This window comes from Chiloscyllium plagiosum, chromosome 27 (genome assembly GCF_004010195.1).
Source record: "Chiloscyllium plagiosum isolate BGI_BamShark_2017 chromosome 27, ASM401019v2, whole genome shotgun sequence".
NCBI classification, from domain to species: Eukaryota; Metazoa; Chordata; class Chondrichthyes; order Orectolobiformes; family Hemiscylliidae; genus Chiloscyllium; species Chiloscyllium plagiosum.
Window position 1 is genome coordinate 49,087,310 of NC_057736.1, and position 11,551 is coordinate 49,098,860.

Sequence of the window (11,551 nt, forward strand, 5' to 3'; positions counted from 1 at the left end):
CCCCGGTCCTCACCTGCCACCCCATCACCCTTTGCATAAACCGCATCATCCGTTGACATGTCCGCCACCTACAAACGGACCCCACCACCAGGGATATATTTTCCTCCCCATCCTTAGCTGCTTTCCGCAAAGACCATTCCCTCTGTGACTATCTGGTTAGGTTCACATCCCCCAAACAACCCACCTTCCCCTCCTGGCACCTTTCCCTGCTACTGCAGGAATTGCAAAACCTGCGCTCTCATCTCCCCCCTCACCTCCATCTAAGGCCCCAAAGGAGCCTTCCACATCCATCAAAGCACATTCACCAATGTCATTTATTGTATCCATTGCTCCTGATGCAGTCTCCTTTACATTGGGAAGACTGGGCTCCTTCTCACACAGCACTTTAGAGAACATCTCTGGGACACCTGGACCAATCAACCCCAGCACCCTGTGGCCCAACATTTTAACTCCCCCTCCCACTCTGCTGAGGACATGCAGGTCCTGGGCCTCCTCCACCACCACTCCCTCACCGCTGACACCTCATCTTCCACCTTGGAACATCTTACCTCAGTTCCAATCTGCCAGCTCAGGACCATCCTCATGACCTGTCCTACCTGCCAACTATCCGCTCCACCCTCCTCTCTGACCTATCATCCTCATCCCCACCTCCATCCACCTATTGCACTCTTGGCTACTTTCTCCCCATCCCCCCCCCCCATTTATCTCTCCACCCTGAAGACTCCCTGCCTCATTCCTGATGAAGGACTTTTGCCCAAAACATCAATTTTCCTGCTTCTTGGATGCTGCCTGAACTGCTGTATGTTTCCAGCACCACTCAAATCTTGACTCTGGCTGATGGAGTAAAATGTGAATATGAGGTCACCCATTTTGGTCAGAATAACAGCCAAATGAATTATTACTTACATGGTGAAAAATTACAGCACACTGCTGTGTAGAGGGACCTGGATATCCTTGTGTATGAATCACAAAAAATTGGTTTGCAGGTGCAGCAGGTATTCAAGAAGGCAAATGGAATATTGTCTTTCATTACTAGAGGGATAAAATTTAGAAACAGGAAGGTTATGCTGCAGGTGGATAGGGTGCTGGTGAGGCTACACCTGGAGTACTCTGCACAGTTTTGGTCTCCTTACTTGAATTTCATAGAATCCATAGCATTTCACAGAATTACATAGAATCCCTACAGTGTGGTAACAGGTCCAACAAGACCACACCAAACCTCCAAAGAGTATCCCACCCAAACCTATTCCCCCTTTACTCTACATTTACCCTTGACTAATGCACCTCCCCTACACATCCTTGAACACTATGGGCAATTTAGCATTGCCAATTAGCCTAAGCTACACATCTTTGGATTGTGGGAGGAAACTGGCACACCCAAAGGAAACCCATGCAGACATGGGGAGAATGTACAAAAGATATAGTGGCATTGGAGGGGTTGCAGAGGAGGATCACTGGGTTGATTCTGGAGTTGAGAAGGTTGGTTAATGGGGAGAGATTAAGTAGTTTGGAGGTATACTCACTGGAATTTAGAAGTCATGATTCGGAGATGCCAGTGTTGGACTGGGGTGTACAAAGTTAAAAATCAAACCTGTTGGACTATAACCTGGTGTTGTGTGATTTTTAACTTTGGAATTTAGAAGGATAAGCAGAAATCTTATGGACCCATATAAAATTATGAAAGGAAAAGATTTGAAATAAGGAGGTTGTTTTGGAACTGGAACTAAGGGGCATAGCCTCAAAATAAAGGGAAGCAGATTTAGGATTGAGGAGGAACTTCTTCTCCCAATGGATTGTGAATCTCTGGAATACCTTGCCAGAGAAGTAGTTGAGGCTACCTCATTGAATGTGTCACAAAGCTAGTCCCTTTGTTTTCTAAAAGCTGTTCCTTGGCTCAAGGAGCCTCTGTCCTTGATTTTTTTCAGAGGGGCAATAGACCGGGCCGGGCTCTGATCAGTCTGGTTTGGTACAGAGATGAAAAGGATTTTGAGAGGCTTTTTGTTTAACTGTAAACATATGAGACTTCAGGCTAAAGTAGTCTTTTTTTTAGAAGTGACCTGCTTAATGAAAGGGGAGTGGTCAGCTCTTTAGCTGAGCTGAGTAGTTTTTAGTTCAGTCTTGAACTGGGAAGTTCGACAAGGAGCTATGTGGAAATTTTCTCTCTGTCCTTCAACTTCAACTTGTAAGCATGTGTTCCATTTCTACCAGTTTTTAAAGGGAGTTTGCTTATTGGGACTGTTGTGTATATTCGGAACAGCATAAGTCTAGCTGGATAGGTTAAATTCTGTAGGGGTTCTTTATTCTGTTCTTTGTGTTTCATTGTGTAATTTTGTGATAGATTTTAAAACAGACAAAAATGTAATAGTCAACCTAGCTAACTTATTCTAGGTAATTTTCACTGTACACTTTACCGAAATAAGTTTCAAAGTTATGGTCTGGGGCTGCTTGCTTAAGAATGTTTGAAATGGTCTGGCCTAGTCCATAACAAATGTTCTTAAGACAAAGTTAGATAGATTTTTGAACAGGAAAGGAATAAAGAGTTTTGGTGAGTGGGCAACGAAGTGGAGCTGAGTCTATGAGAAGTCAGCCATGATTCTGTTGAATGTCAGAATAGGCTGAACAGGCCAGATGGCCTACTCTTGCTCCTTTTTCTTATGCTCTTATGCAATAGAGGCCTTCTAATTATTAAAGTAAATCCAGCATTTCCTGGGTGATAAAAGAGATAGAGATACAGATGAAGCAGGAAACTGCTGTTCTGTTGTAAAACAGATTTAAATGAATAATACAATTGAGAACCAGGCTGAATAAAATAGGAGCTGAAAAGGAGATGTATGAGAAGTGGCCGGCAGCTAATAAGAAAGAGAATCCAAAGCCTTCTACAGAGATATAAATGATAAAAATGGTAAAAGGAGGAGTTGAGGCCAATTAAGTTCTGGAGAGGGGATTTATACTTTGAGACAAAAGGCATAATTGAAGTGTTACATTCATACTTTATATCTATCTTCACTACAAAAGAATATGGTAGTGGTGGAAAAGAGATAATTCACAGTCCTGAAAACTTTTAAATTGATAAGAAAGAGTTAATTAGAGAGACTGTCTGTTTCTCAATGGGCAAGAAGAACCATCATGAAGACAGTTGGAAGTCTGTTTGGTGACAGCTCTAGCTATACCAACATTGCCTGAATGTAATATTGGCCAGTGTTGACCTGGACAGAAGAGTGATGGTGACCTTGACAGGCAGACCCTGAACTTTACAGATCAGGAGAAATTGGAGACCTGAGAATCAGAGAGGGGTGGCAGCCTTTGACAGCAGGTGATGATGAACGTAAGGGATGCTGGCATCTTATTTGGAGCTGTGCTCCTGATATGCAAAAAACATTATTTAATAGATGTGGTCATCCCCTACCTTCCCACCTTTTCAAAGAATGTCTTTTAAAATGGTCTTTACATTCTGTCCTGCCTGCATTACCCTGTATTCAATGGCCATGAGAGCAGATTGAGGCCCTTAATTGCCAATTCGCAGAGGCGTTAAGGGCCTCAATCAGCTGAAGGACATTTTAGCCTTTTGGGCACCTTACCAATTTCTCCCATCCATATCATAGGGACAGGTGAGGGATTGGGCAGCAAAAAGGTGAATGGGCCAACATTCCAAAATCCTCCTCCCCTCCTCTAAAACCATGCCTGCCAGCCAGCTGTAAAATCCAGCCCTACTATCATCCTTTAGATAGCAGGGTTTCTACGAGTTTTTGTCATACTAAATACTTCTTGCTGCCTGAAGGTTTATAAGGTCAATGTTTACAAGGTCAATTCATTTTTGTCATTGTTACCAATTGCTAAATGCAGTTTCACCTGTTCTCTTGTGAATTCTAACTCGTATTACCATAAACACACACCCAAAGATCCTTCTGCCAGTGTGCTGTGTTTAATGCTGTTCTGTTTTCCAGTCAGTGTGCAAATTAAAATTTCCCATTAGAATCACTTCGTTTCTCTTACATGCTTCCCGCATCGATCTCTATATTTATAAATCATATCAGCACATCATCAGGTCTGTAGACAACTCCCACCAGAGTCCTGCTGTTCCATTGTTCTGCCCAAAGTGATTCTACTGTTTATTTCCCTGTGCTGAAAACATTTCCAATCATGCCCAATGTTAGAATTGTGCATTTTGTCAATATTATCAGAGAGAGAAAAAAAGAAAAACAAATAGATTGACAAAAGCAAAGAGAAAAAAAGAAACAAGTGAGAAATAGAAAGATGGAAAGAAACCATGAGGGAGGTAACAAGGGGTTAAAGGATGGATAGAATGACAAAGACAGAGGGAAAGAGAGATATTGCGAAAGAAAAATTGAGTATAAAAAAATGAATCAGAGAGAGAGAAGAGAGAGAGAGAGAGAGAGAGCCCGGATTAGTGGTGCTGGAAGAGCACAGCAGTTCAGGCAGCATCCGAGGAGCAGTAAAATCGATGTTTCGGGCAAAAGCCCTTCATCACCTGAAACGTCGATTTTCCTGCTCCTCGGATGCTGCCTGAACTGCTGTGCTCTTCCAGCACCACTAATCAAGAATCAGGTTTCCAGCATCTGCAGTGATTGTTTTTACCCGAGAGAGAGAGCCTGTTGTGTGATTCAGGAAGAGAGTCGAAGAGAGTGTAATGCTTGGAGACACTAAGCAAGAGGTAGTGTAAGGCAGGGAGAGATTCAAAGTGAGTCAGAATAAGATAGGGATATGCAAGAGAAAGAACAAGAAAAGGGATGAGACATACAGAAAGAATGGGAAAGGAGAAGGCAGAGAGAGAGACAGGGACAGGCAGAACCTAAAAGATTCAGAAAGCAAGAGAGGAGGAAGAGAGAGAAAGACAGAAAAGGAGAATGAAAAGGAAAAGAAAGAGGCAGAGAGTAGGGGACAAAGTAAGACCACTTACTCAGGCAACACCAGAGTCTTAGGTGGACCCAATAAAATGTTCCACAAAGGTTTACCTGCAGAGTTAGCGTGCAAACTCACAGACCGAGGAAGAACTGAAGCTGATCTGCTGTACTCTGTTGTAAGGAACATCTTCCAGAATTCCTCGAGAACACAGCGATCTGCAATGGGCGGGTGATGCTGGTGATATGACAGAGTGCTGCTCTCCTGCAATCAGATCCTTTAATGGACTGACTCAGACACTGACAGAAAGGATCAGGCCGATAACTGTCTCCATCTCTAATTACTGCAAATGCAATTGGCACAACCAGCAAACTAGCAGTTAGTCTACCCCTTGAACTCAGTCTGGCCTCTTTTTCCGCTTCGCAAGCCAACAATTGATTGCAGGCAGATTGATACAGCACAGAAAGTGACAGTGAACCAACCTGAGCAATGGTCCAAAATTGGTCAATACTGGCTTGGTGGGGACAATAGATATAAGTGGAGGATAGAATGTGGGAAAGATACAGCTAACAGGTTTCAAATAGTTGGCTACAGCTCTTGGAGTACAGGTTCCTGGGACAGGCGCTGTTGTTTACAGGTCCTAAAATCATAGTATCCTACAGTACGGAAACAAGCCCATACCGACCTTCTGAACAGCATTTCACTCAGACCCGCCCCACCCACCCAACTTTATCCCTGTAACCCTGCATTTCCAACGGTTAACACATGTAGCCTGCACATGCCTGGACACTACGGGAGGTTCAGCATAGCAAATCCACCTGACCCATGCAGCTTTGGACTGTGGGAGGAAACTGGGGCACCAGGAGAAAACCCACGCAGATACAGGGAGAATGCGCAAACTCCACACAGACAATCACCCGAGGCTAGAGTCGAGTCTGTGTCCCTGGAGCTGTGAGGCAGCACATTATGTGGCAGTGTGCCCGTGCTATAAACGAGCAGACTTTGAACAAATCCAGTACCTCAAGACTTCGTATTCATGAAGCACTATGGGCCTTCAACAGCAGGAGAACTGTACTTCAGCACAACCTGCAACTTCATGGCCTAGCATATTCCCCATTCAATCATTACCATCAAGCCAGTGGATCACCCTGGTTCAATGGAGAGTGAAGAAGAGCATGTCAGGAGCAGCATCAGGCATACTTGAAAATGAAGGCCACCTAGTGAAGCTACCAAACAGGACTACCTGCGTGCCAAACAGCATAAGCAGCAAGTGACAGACAGAGATTTCACAAAGAATGGATCATATTTAAGCTCTGCAGTCCTTCCACATCCATTCATGAACGATGGCAGAGAATTAAAGATTACCTGGAGGAGGAGGGTGCTCTAAATTGATTCACTTCATGTGATATTAATAAACACTTACAGGCACTGGATATTGCAAAGACTGTGGGCCCTGATAACACTCTGGCAACAGTACTGAAGGCCTGTGCTCTAGAACATACCATGTCACAGTCTAGCTGTTCCTATGTAGTTGCACATACCTGACAATGTGGGAAACGCCCCACAAAAATGGACAAATCCCAAGTGGCTAATAATTGACCAATCAGTCTTCTGTCAATCTGATGTAAAACAATGGACGTTGTGATCAACAGTGCTATTAGGTAGAATAGCTGATCAGCAATAATCAGCTCACTGAAAATTAGTTTGGGTTCCGGCAGGACCACTAAGCTCCTGACTTCATTACAGCCTTGGCTGAAACATGGAGCTGAATTCTAGAGCTGAGGTGAGAGTGACTGCCTTTGACACCAAGGCTGCATTTGAGTAAGTGTGGCATCAAGGACCCGTAGCAAAACTGTGTGGAGTTTGCACATTCTCACTGTATCTGCTTCAGTTTCCTCTGGGTGCTCCGGTTTCCTCCCACAATTCAAAGATCTGCAGAGATTAGCTGTAGTAAATGTGAGGTTAAGGGAATAAGGGATGGTTCTGGACAGGATGCTCTTTGGAGGGTCGGTACAGATTCAATAGTCCAAATGGTCTCTTTCTGCACTATAGGAATTCTATGATTCTCTTTGATTCAATGGAACTAATGGGCATTATGGGATAAACTTCCACTGGATGAAGTCATACCCAGCACATAGGAAGATGGTTGTAGTTGTTGGACAGTCATCTCAGCTTCAGGATATCTATGCAACAGTTTTAGAGTCAGAGTCATGGAGATGACCCAACCTGTCCATGCCAACCAGATATCCAAAATTAATCTAGTCCTATTTGCCAGCATTTGGCCAAATGCCCTCTAAACCATTCTTATTCATGTTGTATATGTTGTAACTATGCTCGCCTCTATCACTTCCTCTGGCAGCTCATTCCATATATGCACCACCCTCTGCATGAAGAAGTTGACTCTTAGATCCCTTTTTAAATCCTTCCCCCTCACCTTATAAACCTGTGCCCTCTAGTTGTGGACTCCCTACCCTGGGGAAAAGACCTTGGCTAATCATCCTATTTATGCTCCACATGATTTTATAAACTTCTATACGATCACCCCCTCAGCCTCCGACACTGCAGCCTATTCAGCCTCAAACCCTCCAATCCTGGCAACATCCTTGTAAATCTTTTCTGAAATCTTCCAAGTTTCACAGCATCCCTCCGATAGTAGGGGGACCAGAACTGAATGCAGTATTCCAAAACTGGTCTAACTAATGTCCTGTACAGCTGCAACATGACCTCCTAACTCCGATACTCAATGCACTGATCTTCTCCACTATCCTGTCAACCTGCAACTTTACTTTCAAGGAATTATTGTTGAGGGGTGTATTAAAGCTTTGGGCAGCTGTTGCTAAGGCTCAATGAGGAAAAGCCATTGTCAAAGACTCTCCCGTCGTACTTTACAGAAAGGCTGAAACTGTAAAAACCCTTCAGAGTGCATTTTTATTAGAAAATGAACATTATGAATATAACCTGCAATACTATTCAAGCAGTTCACGTAGGCAACTTACCACTACATTCTCAGGAGCAAGTAGGTCCAGCCAGCGAAGCCCACAATCATCATATATTAAGTGAGGTAGTTCAGCATGCCACACACTGGAAAGTGCTGTGATTTGCACTTTACGTAACGTTGACTTTGAAATGTTAAGTATTATACCTTTTCATATTTTTTGAATATTTTTTGCAGAGCTTTAATTGAGATCAAGTTTGCAGAGATTGGAAGCCAGGAGATCAGGCAGCTGACCTTTAGAATGGTTCAGCCTGAAAGAAGCAAATGTATGGTCAAGGGTTTCAGCGACAAATGAGCCAATGCAGCGACTGAGTTCCAGAGACAGAACAAAGTTGTGAGTGTGATGGAGAAGACATTGATTCAGAGGTTCAACTCAGGATCTGAAAGACGACTGTGATTGTGAAGAATCTAATTCAAACTCAGACAGTGGTCAAGACAAAATTTGTATTGATGACTGAAGTTAATGGCTTCAAAACCTCAAATGTTGACTTGGAAGAAAATGCTACTTATCCTACACTATTGGACACATTGTGTGGCAAATCAGGCAGTGAAAAGATTGAAAAAAGTCTGGTGAAGTAGAGTTGGGGATTTTCTGCATACCTATAGGACCTGACAATGTTTTGAATTGAATTGAATTTATTGTCACGTGTACCAAGGCACAGTGAAAAGCTTTGTCTTGCGAGCAATACAGGCAGATCACAGAGTTAAGTAACATAGATAAGTAACTAATAGGTAAACAGCAGCAAAAACAAACACACAGGTAGTTATTAGTAATGTTTAAAAAGCATGCTGTTAAGTTTAAAGAGTGTAGAACGATTGTAGGAAATAGAAAACTTAGATCTGCATGCAGGAGCTCGCAAGGAGTCGACCATATCCTGCACCATCTTGCATATGTTTTTTGATGATGTTGTCAAATGGCAGTACATAGATTAGAATTAGGAGGGAGCCAAGGATAGAAATTTAGGAGGCATTAGAGATAACATTGCATGACTGAGAGGAGAAGCCATTGCAGGCAGTTCTCTGACTGTGTATTGATAGATGACAATGTAACCAGGTGAGTATAGTCCTATGTAACCAAGAAATAACAGATAGCAATGATAGGGGAATGTGTGGTTTACTATATCTAAGGCTAGAGTTAAGCTGAGAAGGATGAGGAGGAATAGTTCACCATAGTCACAATCACATTGGAGTTATTTGTGACCTGGCCAAGGATGCTTTTATTGATGCAGTGGGGGTGGAAAGCTGATTTGTATGGTTCAAATAAAAAGTATCAAAAAAGAGTAGCATGGATTTTGGGGTAGCTGTAGATAGGCCGACTAGAGGGGAGGCTATATTGGATTTGGTATCAGGCAACGAACCTGGTCAGGTGTCAGATCGCTCGATGGGAGAGCATTTCGATGATCGTGATCACAACTCCAATGATTAAGAGTAAGGAAGACTTGCATTACAGTAAGCCCTCACTGAAAGTTATGGTTGCATCCTAGGCCCAACCGTCTTCAGCTGCTTCATCAATGACTTTCCTTGATCAGAGGGTCAGAGATGAAGATTGCACAATGTTCAGTGCCACTTGTGACTTCTCAGATGCTGAAGCAGTCTGTGTTCACGTGTCGCAGGACTTGGACAATATCCAGCTTAGGTTGAAATGTGGCAAATAACATTTATGCCACACAATTGTAAGATAATGACCATCTGTGTGGAGGGTTGGTACAGTAAGTTTTTTCACCTGACAGGGAATTAAAAGTGGTGGGGGAATGGCATTGCTAATCAGGGATAGTATCACAGCTGCAGAAAGTGAGGGAGGGTTTACCTACAGAGTCAGTGTGGGTGGAAGTCAGAAACAGGAACGGAGCAGTATCTTTAATGCGAATTTTCTACAGACCCCCCAATAGCAACAGAGACACAGAGGAGCAGATTGGGTGCAGAAGTAACAGTGTTGTTGTCATGGGAGATTTTCACTTCCCTAATATTGATCGGAAACTCAGTGCAAATAGTTTGAACCAGGTGTGTCCAGGCAGGATTCCTGACTCAATATGTAGATAGGCCGACTAGAGGGGAGGCTATATTGGATTTGGTGCTAGGCAACAAACCTGGTCAGGTGTCAGATCGCTTGGTGGGAGAGCATTTCGATGATAGTGATAACAACTCCCTAACCTTTACTACAGTCATGGAGAAGGATAGGAGCAGACGGAATGGGAAAGTATTTAATTGGGGGAGGGGGAATTACAATGCTATTAGGCAGGAACTGTGGAGCATAAATTGGGAACAGATATTCTCAAGGAAATGCATAACAGAAATGTGGTGGTTCTTTAGGGAGTACTTGCTGTGAGTGCTGGATAGGTTTGTCCCACTGAGGCAAGGAAGGGATGGTAGGGTGAAGGAACCTCAGATGACAAGAGATGTAGAACATCTAGTCAAGTGGAAGACGGAAGTTTACTTAAGATTGTGATCAGACAGGTCTCTAGAAGGTTACAAGGTAGCCAGGAAGGAATTGAAGAATGGATGTGAGAGCTAGAAGAAGACTTGAAAAAGCCTTGGTGAGTAGGATTAAGGAAAACCCCAAGACGTTCTACACTTATGTGAGGAACAAGAGGATGGCCAGAGTGAGGGTAGGGCTGATCAGGGATAGTGGAGGGAAATTGTGTCTGACGTTAGAAGAGGTAAGGGAGGTTCATAATGAATGCTTTGCTTCAATGTTCACTAGTGAGAGGGACCTTGACATTTGTGAGAACAGCGGGAAAGAGACTGATACCTCAACCAGGTTGATGTTAAGAAGGCGGATTTGCCGGAAATTTTGAAAAACAAGAGAATAGATAGAATCTGGGACAGACAGAATATACTCAAGGTTACTACGGGAAGTGAGAGAAGAGACTGTTGTGCCTTTGGTGATGATCTTTGTGTACTCACTGTCCACTCGAGTAGTATTTAGCCTGGAGCTCGTTGATCAGTGGTGTTCTACAGGAATCTGTTTTGGGACTTCTGCTGTTTGTGATTTTTATAAATTACTTGGATGAGGAAGTGGAAGGATGGGTTAGTATGTTTCCCAATGACACATAGGTAGGTGGAGTTGTGGATAGTATGGAGGGCTGTTATAGGTTGCAACAGGGTCACTGACAGGATGCAGAACTGGGCTGAAAAGTAGTATAGAACATGGAACATTCCAGCGCAGTACAGGCTCTTCGATGTTGCGTCAACCTGTAAAACCAATCTGAAGCCCATCTAACCTACACTATTCCATTATCATCCATATATTTATCCAATGACCATTTAAATGCCCTTAAAGTTGGCAAATCTACTCCTGTGGCAGGCAGGGCATTTCATGCCCCTGCTTCTCTCTGAGTAAAGAAGCAACCTCTGACATCTGTCCTATATCTATCACCCCTCAGTTTAATGCTATGTCCCCTCATGCTAGCCATCACCATCCAATGAAGAAGGCTCTCATTGTTCACCCTATCTAATCCTCTGATCATCTTATATGTCTGTATTAAGTCACTTCTTAACCTTCTCCTCTCTAATGAAAACAGCCACATGTCACTCAGCCTTTACTCATACAACCTTCCCTCCATAACAGGCAACATGCTAGTAAATCTCCTCTGCACCCTTTTCAAAGCTTCCACATCCTTCCTACAATGCGGCGACCAGAACTGTACATAATACACCAAGTGCTGCCGTGCCAGAGTTTTGTGCAGCTGCAACATG

The 11,551-nt window shown here is 43.4% G+C and overlaps 1 protein-coding gene across 4 annotated transcripts in view; it reads right to left on the reverse strand.

Moving 5' to 3' along the window:
- Positions 1-5,122, reverse strand: part of LOC122563767 (potassium voltage-gated channel subfamily S member 3-like) — a 28,253-nt gene extending 23,131 nt beyond the window's left edge. For all 4 annotated transcript variants that reach the window (XM_043717979.1, XM_043717976.1, XM_043717975.1 and 1 more), the window contains exon 1: positions 4,974-5,122. The gene's annotated coding sequence lies outside the window, so the exon portion shown is untranslated. The remainder of the gene's footprint in view (positions 1-4,973) is intronic.
- Between the last annotated feature and the right edge of the window lie 6,429 nt (positions 5,123-11,551).